Here is a 14,480-nt window from a genome sequence, read left to right on the forward strand (position 1 = left end):
CTGTTCTTTTCCTCAGGGGATGGTAGATGGGCTCCAAGTCAATGTGTTTGTTGATGGAGTTCCGGTTGGAATGCCATGCTTCTAGGAATTCTCGTGCACGTCTCTGTTTGGTTTGTCCTAGGATGGATGTGTTGTCCCAATCAAAGTGGTGTCCTTCCTTATCTGTAAGGATACGAGTGATAGTGAGTCATGTCGTTTTGTGGCTAGTTGATGTTCATGTATCCTGGTGGCTAGCTTTCTGCCAGTTTGTCCAACGTAGTGTTTGTCACAGTTCTTGCAAGGTATTTTGTAGATGACATTCGTTTTATTTGTTGTCTGTGTAGGGTCTTTTAAGTTCATTAGCTGCTGTTTTAGTGTGTTGGTGGGTTTGTGGGCTACCCTGATGCCAAGAGGTCCGAGTAGTCTGGCAGTCATGTCGGAAATGTCTTTGATGTAGGGGAGAGTGGTTATGGTTTCTGAGCCCGTTTTGTCTGTTTGTTTGGGTTTATTGCTGAGAAATCGGCGGACTGTGTTCATAGGGTACCCATTCTTTTTGAGTACGCTGTATAGGTGATTTTCCTCTGCTCTGCGTAGTTCCTCTGTGCTGCAGTGTGTGGTGGCTGTTTGGAATAATGTTCTAATGCAGCTTCGTTTGTGGGTGTTGGGATGGTTGCTCCTGTAGTTCAGTATTTGGTCCGTATGTGGTGTTTTCCTGTAGACGCTGGATTGAAGTTCCCCATTGACTGTTCGCTCTACTGTGACATCTAGGAATGGCAGTTTGTTGCTGTTTTCCTCCTCTTTTGTGAATGTTATGCCAGTAAGGGTATTATTGATGGTCTTGAAGGTTTCCTCTAATTTGTTTTGTTTAGTGATGACAAAGGTGTCATCCACATAGCAGACCCAAAGTTTGGGTTGGATGATTGGCAGAGCTGTTTGTTCGAGTCTCTGCATTACTGCCTCTGCTGAGAACCCTGATATCGGAGGTCCCATGGGTGTACCGTTGGTTTGTCTGTAGGTTTTGTTATTGAAAGTGAAGTGGGTGGTGAGGCATAGGCCTACTAGCTTGATGATGAGGTTGGCGCTGTCTGGTGTATGTGTCTACGGTTCTTCTAATAGTGTAGTCAGTGTTTCACTATTAGAAGAACTGTAGACACATACACCAGACACCACCAACCTCATCAGCAAGGACAACATCATCAAGCTAGTGGACCTATGCCTTACCACCCACTTCACTTTCAATAACAAAACCTACAGACAAATCAACGGTACACCCATGGGACCTCCGATATCAGGGTTCTCAGCAGAGGCAGTAATGCAGAAACTCGAACAAACAGCTCTGCCAATCATCCAACCCAAACTTTGGGTCTGCTATGTGGATGACACCTTTGTCATCACTAAACAAAACAAATTAGAGGCAACCTTCAAGACCATCAATAATACCCTTACTGGCATAACATTCACAAAAGAGGAGGAAAACAGCAACAAACTGCCATTCCTAGATGTCACAGTAGAGCAAACAGTCAATGGGGAACTTCAAACCAGCGTCTACAGGAAAACAACACATACGGACCAAATACTGAACTACAGGAGCAACCATCCCAACACCCACAAACGAAGCTGCATTAGAACATTATTCCAACAAGCCACCACACACTGCAGCACAGAGGAACTACGAAGAGCAGAGGAAAATCACCTATACAGCATACTCAAAAAGAATGGGTACCCTATGAACACAGTCCGCCAATTCCTCAGCAATAAACCCAAACAAACAGACAAAACGGGCTCAGAAACCATGACCACTCTCCCCTACATCAAAGACATTTCCGACATGACTGCCAGACTACTCGGACCTCTTGGCATCAGGGTAGCCCACAAACCCACCAACACACTAAAACAGCAGCTAATGAATTTAAAAGACCCTATACAGACAATAAATAAAACGAACATCATTTACAAAATACCTTGCAAGAACTGTGACAAACACTACATTGGACAAACAGGCAGAAAGCTAGCCACCAGGATACATGAACATCAACTAGCCACAAAACGACATGACCCACTATCACTCGTATCCTTACATACAGATGAGGAAGGACACCACTTTGATTGGGACAACACATCCATCCTAGGACAAGCCAAACAGAAACATGCACGAGAATTCCTAGAAGCATGGCATTCCAACCGGAATTCCATCAACAAACACATTGATTTGGAGCCAATCTACCATCCCCTGAGGAAAAGAACAGGAAATGACATCACCAACCCAAGGAAGCCTAACCAGATAAATAGAAAACGGGACCTAACACCAGCGCTTCATCGGAGGCTCACTGATGATGTTACCTAGAATGGTGACGAAACGTCTGAAAACTAACCTTCCAGCTCAGCGAGCAAACTTACATTCAGACTCTATTCAACTTTGAAAATGTAATTCTTTGTGAAGCCAGCCATGTGTGACTGCAGCAGTGTCTAATCTTCTCTTTCTATGAGCCATCTCTGTTTGTATTGGGGAGCAGAGTATGTTTTGAGTTTATTCCTGATCCTAATAATTTGTTATATCTCACATTGCTGATTCTGATGTATGTGACTATGGGAACTGATTTAAAAATGCACAGATACAAGTTCATTCAAACGTGATGGGTCATGGTATTATTTGCTGAACTACTGATCCCGAGACCCTGATACTGTTCTGGGGACCCAGGTTTGAATGTTGCCATGGCAGATGGTGGAATTTGAAATCCAAATATATCTGGCATTAGAAGTTTAATGATGACCGTGAAACCATTGTCAATTGTTGGAAAAATCCATCTGGCTCACTAATGCCCTTTAAGGAAGGAAACTGCCGTCCTTGCCTTGTCTAGCCTATGCATGAGTCTAGTTCTAAAGCAATGCATTTGATACTTAACTGTCCTCTGGGCAATTTGGGATGGGCAATAAATGGTGGCCTGGCCAATGATGCCCACATCCTGTCAATGAATTAAAAGAAAACCCTCTCCCATCACTGAACTGATCTATGAAACTGACCCTTGTTGCATGATTTGCCTAGATTCCGCTTATTATGTTTGCCAGCACACTCAAAATAAAATGAAAACTTTTACAAACCAGATGTAAAGGTGTTGTTAATAAAATGTGAGGCTGGATGAACACAGCAGGCCAAGCAGCATCTCAGGAGCACAAAAGCTGACGTTTCGGGCCTAGACCCTTCATCAGAGAGGGGGATGGGGGGAGGGAACTGGAATAAATAGGGAGAGAGGGGGAGGCGGACCGAAGATGGAGAGCAAAGAAGATAGGTGGAGAGGGTGTAGGTGGGGAGGTAGGGAGGGGATAGGTCAGTCCAGGGAAGACGGACAGGTCAAGGAGGTGGGATGAGGTTAGTAGGTAGCTGGGGGTGCGGCTGGGGGTGGGAGGAAGGGATGGGTGAGAGGAAGAACCGGTTAGGGAGGCAGAGACAGGTTGGACTGGTTTTGGGATGCAGTGGGTGGGGGGGAAGAGCTGGGCTGGTTGTGTGGTGCAGTGGGGGGAGGGGATGAACTGGGCTGGTTTAGGGATGCAGTGGGGGAAGGGGAGATTTTGAAACTGGTGAAGTCCACATTGATACCATATGGCTGCAGGGTTCCCAGGCGGAATATGAGTTGCTGTTCCTGCAACCTTCGGGTGGCATCATTGTGGCAGTGCAGGAGGCCCATGATGGACATGTCATCAAGAGAATGGGAGGGGGAGTGGAAATGGTTTGCGACTGGGAGGTGCAGTTGTTTGTTGCGAACTGAGCGGAGGTGTTCTGCAAAGCGGTCCCCAAGCCTCCGCTTGGTTTCCCCAATGTAGAGAAAGCCGCACCGGGTACAGTGGATGCAGTATACCACATTGGCAGATGTGCAGGTGAACCTCTGCTTAATGTGGAATGTCATCTTGGGGCCTGGGATGGGGGTGAGGGAGGAGGTGTGGGGACAAGTGTAGCATTTCCTGCGGTTGCAGGGGAAGGTGCCGGGTGTGGTGGGGTTGGAGGGCAGTGTGGAGCGAACAAGGGAGTCACGGAGAGAGTGGTCTCTCCGGAAAGCAGACAGGGGTGGGGATGGAAAAATGTCTTGGGTGGTGGGGTCGGATTGTAAATGGCGGAAGTGTCGGAGGATAATGCGTTGTATATGCTACACTTGTCCCCACACCTCCTCCCTCACCCCCATCCCAGGCCCCAAGATGACATTCCACATTAAGCAGAGGTTCACCTGCACATCTGCCAATGTGGTATACTGCATCCACTGTACCCGGTGCGGCTTTCTCTACATTGGGGAAACCAAGCGGAGGCTTGGGGACCGCTTTGCAGAACACCTCCGCTCAGTTCGCAACAAACAACTGCACCTCCCAGTCGCAAACCATTTCCACTCCCCCTCCCATTCTCTTGATGACATGTCCATCATGGGCCTCCTGCACTGCCACAATGATGCCACCCGAAGGTTGCAGGAACAGCAACTCATATTCCGCCTGGGAACCCTGCAGCCATATGGTATCAATGTGGACTTCACCAGTTTCAAAATCTCCCCTTCCCCCACTGCATCCCTAAACCAGCCCAGTTCATCCCCTCCCCCCACTGCACCACACAACCAGCCCAGCTCTTCCCCCCCACCCACTGCATCCCAAAACCAGTCCAACCTGTCTCTGCCTCCCTAACCGGTTCTTCCTCTCACCCATCCCTTCCTCCCACCCCCAGCCGCACCCCCAGCTACCTACTAACCTCATCCCACCTCCTTGACCTGTCCGTCTTCCCTGGACTGACCTATCCCCTCCCTACCTCCCCACCTACACCCTCTCCACCTATCTTCTTTGCTCTCCATCTTCGGTCCGCCTCCCCCTCTCTCCCTATTTATTCCAGTTCCCTCCCCCCATCCCCCTCTCTGATGAAGGGTCTAGGCCCGAAACGTCAGCTTTTGTGCTCCTGAGATGCTGCTTGGCCTGCTGTGTTCATCCAGCCTCACATTTTATTATCTTGGAATCTCCAGCATCTGCAGTTCCCATTATCTCTGTAAAGGTGTTGTTACTGCTTTCTGAGTCACTTTTGTGAATATATCAGATGTTGTGAAATCAAACTTGAGCTTTTTCTTCACATGGGTGAACTTTCAAGTTTGTTCTTTGGAACGTGTGTGAAACTGACAAGGCAGTCTTTACTGTCTCTGCTGAACACTGTGAGCCTGGAGTTGTTTATTGGTGATACGTTAAATAATTGTGAACATTGCCACAGATGATTTCGTGGTAGGAAAAACCATTCAGTTGTGAGTACTTCCAGAATTAGAAAAAGGAAAAAGGTGAGTGAACGTTAGCACTTTTAGTTACTTTCTAGTGGCAGACCAAAAATTATGAGTTAATTGTTGCCATATACCGGATGAGATTTGAACTCCTTACCTTGGGATTGCTGGATCAACACCATAAACCAATGGATTACCGTAGCCTACTGCATTGGCCCATTTGCCTTGAATTTAATTGCCTTTGTGGAGGTAGTGGATGATATTGTTATAGACCAGCCAAACCTGCTTCACATACATCAGGGAGGTTGCCTCGACCCTAACATTTTCTTATTTAAAGGCAGTTGTAAGGTGCTGTGTTCCAGATGTAATTTGACTGGTTACACTACTCTACTTTAAGCAAAACACACTTCATTGTTATTCTATAGTTAAAATAGAATCAAAATAAAGAAAAATTGGTCTAACTCTAACCCTATTGGAAAACTTAACAGAATAATACCCTATATAACTACTAAACAGCAACTGTTTCAACATTGTAACACCCCGTAAATGCAGTCTTGGCAAAGACAAATTTGGTAAAATAAATTGCCTCTCGTGCAATGGTTCTCCAGCCCAAGAAGAAAGAACATCAAGAGAAAATTCTGGCAGAGAGAGAGTGAACTCAATCATGTTGGTGTAGCATCGAGAGATGTGTGGCAGTGTCAAAACCCAAAAACTACTGGAAGTTAAACTAAAACCCTGGTTCTATGGGACCCTGACTCTACTCATTCATGCTGCTTCTACTGTCCCAACTTTTAAAGAAAAACCCCAAGTACTCACACGTTGTTTATTTTATTGGCTTGGAACAGACTGCTTCCTACCCCTGTCTCAAACTCTCCTTTATTTTAAGAAAGGTAGACAAGACATTCCTCCAAAACCATAGTATCGTCACAGTATCAAAGTCAACCAAGATGACCCCATGTATATTCTCCACACTTCAAATTCTTGTTTTACTTGCTGAATAAATCCTGTCAGAATTTTTCTTAGAATTTAACATTCGCAACTTGCTTGCCAGTTAAGTTGTGAAATGGAAATGCTTATCTTGTATTTCAGAGGTGCTGGATTATGGGGAAGATTGGGGTAAACAGAATTACTCATGCTATGCTTTCAAAACATTCCCGACATTCTAAGAGTTGTTTATAAGGTGATATTAGCTGACTAAATCTGGAAAATGTGCAAATGCCTTGAAGTACAGCATATAGCACTTTGTGTGTCCAGTAATGAGATTGCAATCAAGGGTATCAAATGAATTGCATATCCTAACAATTAGTGTGTTTACTGAGATCACAGTAGGTTCATAAGACAGCATTGGGATTTTTAAAAGGAAATATTTGTGTGCAACCTTCAGAGCAGAAGATGTGCATAACTTTAGGTGAGTTTTTTCCCCCAGAAAAACCTATAGCCTTATGATCCTGCAAGTTTTTTTTTTGAAATGTACACATCTTCACTTCAATCTCCTACAAATACTGGTCCCTAACATTACCTTTTGTGAATCTCTCCTGCATGATCTGTAGCCTTGACGTTGCTCTTAAAGGTAATCATGAATAAATCTAATCTGGGATTTAGGAGAACTTTCTTTAACCAGAGGGTGGTGAGAATATGGAATTTGCTATCGCAGGGAGTACATGAGGTGAATGATACAGATGCATTTGAGGAAAAGCTGGATGAGCACAGTAAGGAGAAAAGATTTGAATCAGTCATAGAATCCCGACAGTGTGGAAACAGGCCCTTTGGCCCAACAAGTCCACACTGACTCTCAGAGCGTCCCACCCAGACCCATTCCTATTAATACTCACCTAATCTACACATCCCTCAACACTATGGACAATTTTTCATAGCCAATCCACTTAGCCTGCACATTTTTTGGACTGTTAGAGGAAACCAGAGCATCCAGAGGAAACCCGTGCAGATACGGGGAGAATGTGCAAACTCTACACAGACAGTCGCCCAAGGGTGGAATTGAGCCTGGGTCCCTGGCACTGTGAGGCAGTAGTGCTAACCACTGAGCCATCGTGCCACTCTGATGATGGGATTAGATGAACAGGGATAGAAGAAATCATGTGTGGAATGTAAATATCAGCATGACCTGTTTCTATATGATATATTCTGCATAATGTGTGCAGACCATTTACTGGTTACCTGCATATACATCATAGAACATAGAACATAGAACAGTACAGCCCTGTACAGGCCCTTCAGCCCACGATATTGCGCCGAACTTTTACCCTAATCCTAAGGTCTACCTAACCTCCACCCCTACCTTACACTGTCATCCATATGCCTGTCTAATAGTCGTTTAAATGCCCCTAATGAGGCCGACTCCTCTACCCTGTCCAGCGATGCATTCTATGTCCCGACCACTTTGAGTAAAGAACCTACCTCTCATGTCTCCCCTGTATCTACCTCTACTCACTTTAAAATTATTCCACCTTGTAATCGCTACCTCCAGTCTCGGAAAAGCCTCTGGCTGCCACCTCTATCTATATCTCCTGATCATTTTGTATACTTCTATCAAGTCCCCTCTCATTCTTCGTCATTCTAAAGAGAAAAGCCCTAGCTCTGTCGACCTTCCCTCCATTCCAGGCAACATCCTGGTAAATCTCTTCTGCACCTTTTCCAACACTTCCACATCTTTCCTGTAATGAGGCGACCAGAACTGGACGCAATACTCCAGAAGTGGCCGAACCAGGCTTTTGGAGAGCTGGAGCATAACTTCACGGCTCTTGAACTCAATCCCTCTATTAATGAAAGCTAACACACCGTATGCCTTCTTACAACTCTATCCACCTGAGTGGCAGCTTTCAGGGAACTGTGAACATGAACCCCAAGATCCCTCTGCTCCTCCACACTGCCAAGAATCTCTCTGTTAGCCCTGTATTCTGCTTTCAAATTTGTCCTTCCAAAATGAATCACCTCACACTTTTCAGGGTTAAACTCCATCTGCTCCTTCTCAGCCCAGCTCTGCATCCTATCAGTGACCTTTTGTAACCAAGAACAGCCCTGCACACTGTCACAACGCAACCCACTTTTGTATCGTCTACAAACTTCCTAATCCACCCTTCCACTCCTTCATCCAAATCATTTCCCAAAATCACAAATAGAAGACCCAAAGTAGATCCTTGTGGTACACCACTTGTAACTGAGCTCCATGTTGAATATTTTCCGTCCACCAACACCCTTTGTATTCTAAGGGTCAGCCAATTCTGAATCCAGTCTACCACATTTCCCCCTATCCCATGCCTCCTTACTTTCTGCATGGCCTACCATGGGGAACCTTCTCAAACACCTTACTTAAATCCATGTATACCACATCTACTGCTCTCTCTTCATCCATGTGTTTGGTCACCTCTTCAAAGAATTCACTAAGGTTTGTGAGGCATGATCTACCCCTCACAAACCCATGCTGATTATAACGAATCAAACTGTGCCGAACCAAGTGAACATAAATCCTATCTCTCAGAGCCCTTCCCAACAATTTTCCCACCACTGACGTAAGCCTAACTGGCCTATAATTTTCGGGGCTATTCCTATTCCCTTTTTTGAACAAGGGAAACGATGTTTGCCTCTCTCCAATCTTCTGGCACTATACCCGTGGACAGTGAGGACGAAAAGATCATCGTCAAAGGCCCTGAAATCTCTTCCCTTGCTTCCCATAGAATCCTTGGATAAATCCCATCAGGCCCAGGGGCCTTATCTATCTTCAAATTCCTCAAAATTCCTAGTACATCCTCCTTACTAACATCAACCTCCTCCAGTCTACCAGCCTGTTTCACACCGTCCTCCTCTACAACTATGTCCCTCTCAGTTGTGAATACCTAAGAAAAGTATTCATTGAGGACCTCTTCTATCTCTTCAGGCTCCGTGCACAAATTCCCTTTCCAACCCTTGATTGGCCCTGCCCTTACTCTGGTCATTCTCTTATTCCTCGCGTACGTGTAAAAAGCCTTGGAGTTTTCCTTGATCTTATCTGCCAAGGTTTTCTCATGCTCCCTTATAGCTCTCCTAAGATCTTTCTTGAGCTCCTTCTTGGATAACTTGTATCCCTCTGGAGCCTTTTCCGTTCCTTGTTTCCTAAACCTTACATAAACACCCTTCTTCCTGTTAACCAGTCATTCGACCTGTCTTGAGAACCAAGGCTCGCTCACTTGACCGCATCTTCCCTGCCTGCTAGGGACGAAGATTTTGAGCATACCCAGTATGCATTCCTTAAACAATCTCCACATTTCAATAGTGTTCTTCCCTGATAGAATCAGCTCCCAATTTATGTTACCCCCAGTTCTTGCCTAACAGAATTAGAATTACCCTTCCCCCAATTGTTAACGGTACCCTGCTGTATGTACCTATCCTTTTCCATGACTATTGTAAAAGTAACAGAGTTCTGATCGCTACCTCCAAAATGGTCTCCGACCAACAGGTCTAACACTTGTGCAGGGTCTAGGCCCGAAACGTCAGCTTTTGTGCTCCTGAGATGCTGCTTGGCCTGCTGTGTTCATTCAGCCTCACATTTTATTATCTTGGAATTCTCCAGCATCTGCAGTTCCCATTATTTCAGGTCTAACACTTGGCCTGGTTCATTGCTCAGCACCAAATCCAAAGTGGCCTCCCCTCTCCTTGAAGTAATCAAGGGAACACAAACTTGACATTGACTAATAAGAAATCCTGACCTTTGGTAATGAATGTTTTTCTTATGCAACGTGATGATAGAAATGGAGCAGGATATTCTAATTGTGGGTTAAGTGTTGCCTTGTAATTTATCATATATTTTGTTTGCAAAATAGCTACTTATTATCTCCTTTAGGCATAGGACTTAAAAACAGAACTTCCTCAAAGTCTTTTATCTTGTTGCTGACATTAAGAAAACTTTTAAAGCACAAATATTTTTGTTTATACTCATTGGAGATGGGCTACAGGACAGTCCCAGATCTCGAAGATGACTAAAGTTGTGATTGTTTTAAAAAAAATTACAAAGGCAACAGTACGGCCACAACTGGAGCACTGTGTACAGTTCTCATCATCACATGATCAGGATATGATTACACAAGGGAGGGTGCATGGGAGGTTCACCAGGATGTTGCCTAGGCTGGAGCGATTTAGTCACGTAGAGACACTAGATAGGCTTAGCTTTGCTTAAAGAGAAGGCTGAGGGGCAGCCTGATGGAGGTGCACAAGTTATGAGGGGCATGTCTGGGGTAGATAGTGAGAAACATTTTCCCCAAGTAAAGGGGTCAGTAACCAGCAGTTTTAAGGTAAGGAGCAGGTGGTTTAGAGGGAATTTGAGGAAAAATGTTTTCATCCAGAGGGTTAGTGGGAGCCTGGAACTCGCGACCTAAAAGGTTGGTGAGGCAGAAACCCTCAAGATGTTTGCGTCAGGCCAACTATCAATGGGCTGAAAGACCTTTTTTGCTGTAAAACCTCTGACTAATTGTGATGCCTGTATTGAGGCTCTGAGTTCTTCATTGCTATCATAACCATTGTTCTTCATAATGAACTTATGGTCAAGGGTTTTTATAGATAATACATGTAATTTGTCAAAAGAAAGTGGAAATGAATAATTTAAAATCAATGCTAAATGATGGCTATTCTCTCCTCGAAAAATAAACAAGTACAAGCTTGCAGACCTGCAGCTTTTACTGCTCCTGCACTTTACAGGCTCATGATGACTTGCCACTCAGATGGTTAATGGTTCATTAATGACAGATTTTATGATATGTCTTTAAAGAATAGATCATCAGCTTCACGCACAACCTTCATTAAGTTCATGGTTTCTGAGTGAGGTAAAGTTTGACCAATGGAGTCTTTTAAAAGCTGTGTTTATTTTTATGAGTTGGCAGAAGAAATTATCGCACACCCTTCCTTGACTAGTTGTCAGGTTTTATTTGAACATTGTTTTGAGCTGTCACTTGGTTACAGTAGTTGTTAAGACCAAAGAACAGGTGTGAGCATTGATTGCTTTCAGTCCAGTAACAGATGCAGCAATTTGGAAATGTCTTCAATCAAAGCTGAAATTTGACTTTTTAAAAATGTGGAACCAAGGGAAATTTACTACTTTTATTTTCTAAATATTTACTCTGCTTTCACACTTAGGGACTGGATGGTACACTGAGTTATCACACTATCTTTTCATACTCTGGGGGAGCATGGTACAGTGGGTTATCACACTGTCCTTTCGAACTATTGACTTAGGTGGTACTGTGGCTGATCGCACTGTTCTTTCTCTCACTCATTCGTTTTAATTTTTGGTGCAAGTCAAAGGGCAGTGGCATATCTTTATCAGAGGTTCTGCCACAAAAGGTTTCTATTTTCTGTCTGGTGTCAGGAAGTCACTGTGCTTCAGAAGAGTTGAAATCTTGATCACAATAATTGCAGACTTGCTTTAAGTGGAATATATCAACATCTCGCTTTTCTTTTATTTTCACTCTCTCTTGTCCATTTGCTTTTTCTCAGCATTTTATTGCTGAAAAGAATGTTTTCTAATAGAAAACAATACAGTGATTACAAAAGGTTAACTCAATACGAGGGGTGGATGGGAATTGAGACAATCCTTTCTTTTATGGTGAATACGTTAAATGTCCCAGTGAAGTACCTTGGCAGTTTAAACAATGAGTTACACATCCCTGTATAGTATCAAGAAATGCCTTAAGGAAAAGGTTCTTTCTCATTTGTAATCCCTGACCTTTTCGGAAAAATGTGGACACTTTCATTTGAGCCGAAAATAATGCTGAGAAATGCCCTGGAAATTGAATAGCAATATGGTTTTGTACTAAGACATATAGTGATGTAGAAAACTATTCAGAGAAACTGTATGCCCTGCTTGGTCCTGCCTGGGCTGTAATTAAAACTTGAATGGATTGCTTATGTTATCTGTTCTTGTTAAGCAATGCAGTGTAATTACTTTGGCATTTTTCTGATAATAATGTGAAAAATGCTGCAGTTTTGATTTTTATATTCATTCTTGTTATACGATACTGCAAGAAGTAATTGTTCCTGGATTAGTTGCTTTACGATTAAAATGCTGCATTTCTGACCACAGTGAATATATTCCCAAGATACTCAGTTGATTCATCAGCTCATTCATTTAACACTCTCTTTGAATGTTTTTACAATCTTGCTTCTCTCCTGTACAGAAGAAACCTATACAGAAACAAAGCTTTACAGTTGAGAAGAAAGCCATTCAGTCTTTCACCTATGTAACCTTGGCTACATTAATCCGAGATTAATCCCATACTGAACTTTGCCTCCTATACCCTTGTATATGTTTCTTTTCCAAGATTTTCTTGAAAAGTCGATTTTCTGAAAAGTGCAATGTTCTCAGCCCAACTGCTGCTTGTGGCAAAACATGCCATGCTTCAACAGGCCTCTAAATGAATAAATCTAACGAGATCAAAAGTGGATTTAGGATTAACCCCTGGAATGCATTATTTTTAATCTTTTTCCAATCCAAGCAATACCCATTAACTGTAACAATTTGCTGCCTTGTTTATAAATGAACATCCTTATCAACACTGCGACATATATATTTAGCACAATGAATAATTATATGCGAAGTTTCTGATAGATTGGAACTGGGTATAAAAATTTTTAAACATCTCCAGCTACCATAACCGATTAGAGCAAGGACTACTACTGCTGGAGTCAGAGATAACACAGTGTGGAGCCAGAGGAACACAGCAGGCCAGACAGCACCAGAGGAGTAGGAAAGTTGATGTTGTGGGTCAGGACCCTTCTTCAGAAATGGTAAAAGATTAGTCCCTCTCAGACAGCAATGTTAGTAGCTCAATGTAACAAACCTTGCGAGACCCGCAGAATTATAGAGTGATACAGCACAGCAGGAAGCCATTTCGCCCGATGTGTCTGTGCCAGTTCTTTGTGAAACGACCCAATTAGTCCCATCTCTCTCAAATTCATCCCACAATCATCAATTTTTCCACTTCCATGATTTATCCAATCTCATTTTGAATGATCCTGTTGAATCTATTTCTAGCATATTTTCATATAGTACTTTCCAGATCACCACCATTTCCTGCATTTGTATTAAATAATGTTGTGCATTCGTTTTACCTCTCATTCATTTTGCTGATCATTTTTTAAAATCTGTGTGGTGCTGATTCCTGACCTTTCTTAAAAAGTAGCAACAGACTAGAAACAGTTTTCCTTTGCTTATTCTGTCAGAACTGTTCTTGATTTTGAATATGTCCATTAAATGTATTCTTAAACTTCTTCACTGTAAGGAGATCAAGCTGAGCTTCCACAGTTTCTCCACAGCAGCAGAAAGCCCTCATCCCTGGTACCATTCCAGCAAATATCTTCTACATCGTTTCCAACATCTGTTGTCTATAATGCACTGTTCTGAATTGAACAGGCTATTCCAACTGAAGCCAAATGGATGGCAGAAACAGTCAGGGTGAGGGCAGAGTGAGAGCATCAGCTGGGGCAGGGGAAGGAAGAGCAGACACCAGGCCCAGTGTCAATTGATTTAGTAGATTCTTCATCCTTTAGTAAGGATTTAGAGAAATAGAACATAGAACATAGAACATAGAACAGTACAGCACAGAACAGGCCCTTCAGCCCACAATGTTGTGCCGACCATTGATCCTCATGTATGCACCCTCAAATTTCTGTGACCATATACATGTCCAGCAGTCTCTTAAATGACCCCAATGACCTTGCTTCCACAACTGCTGCTGGCAACGCATTCCATGCTCTCACAACTCTCTGCGTAAAGAACCTGCCTCGGACATCCCCTCGATACTTTCCACCAACCAGCTTAAAACTATGACCCCTCGTGCTAGCCATTTCTGCCCTGGGAAATAGTCTCTGGCTATCAACTCTATCTATGCCTCTCATTATCTTGTATACCTCAATTAGGTCCCCTCTCCTCCTCCTTTTCTCCAATGAAAATAGACCGAGCTCAGTCAACCTCTCTTCATAAGATAAGCCCTCCAGTCCAGGCAGCATCTCGTAAACCACCTCTGAACCCTCTCCAAAGCATCCACATCTTTCCTATAATAGGGCGCCCAGAACTGGACGCAGTATTCCAAGTGCAGTCTAACCAAAGTTTTATAGAGCTGCAACAAGATCTCACGACTCTTAAACTCAATCCCCCTGTTAATGAAAGCCAAAACACCATATGCTTTCTTAACAACCCTGTCCACTTGGGTGGCCATTTTAAGGGATCTATGTATCTGCACACCAAGATCCCTCTGTTCCTCCACGCTGCCAAGAATCCTATCGTTA

At 43.5% G+C, this 14,480-nt stretch overlaps 1 protein-coding gene across 2 annotated transcripts in view; it reads left to right on the forward strand.

Annotated features, from left to right (window-relative positions):
- The window catches only part of spryd3 (SPRY domain containing 3), a 364,516-nt gene that overhangs the window by 51,891 nt on the left and 298,145 nt on the right, over positions 1-14,480 (forward strand). The window lies entirely within an intron of this gene.

Source organism: Stegostoma tigrinum, chromosome X (genome assembly GCF_030684315.1).
Source record: "Stegostoma tigrinum isolate sSteTig4 chromosome X, sSteTig4.hap1, whole genome shotgun sequence".
Classification (NCBI taxonomy): domain Eukaryota; kingdom Metazoa; phylum Chordata; class Chondrichthyes; order Orectolobiformes; family Stegostomatidae; genus Stegostoma; species Stegostoma tigrinum.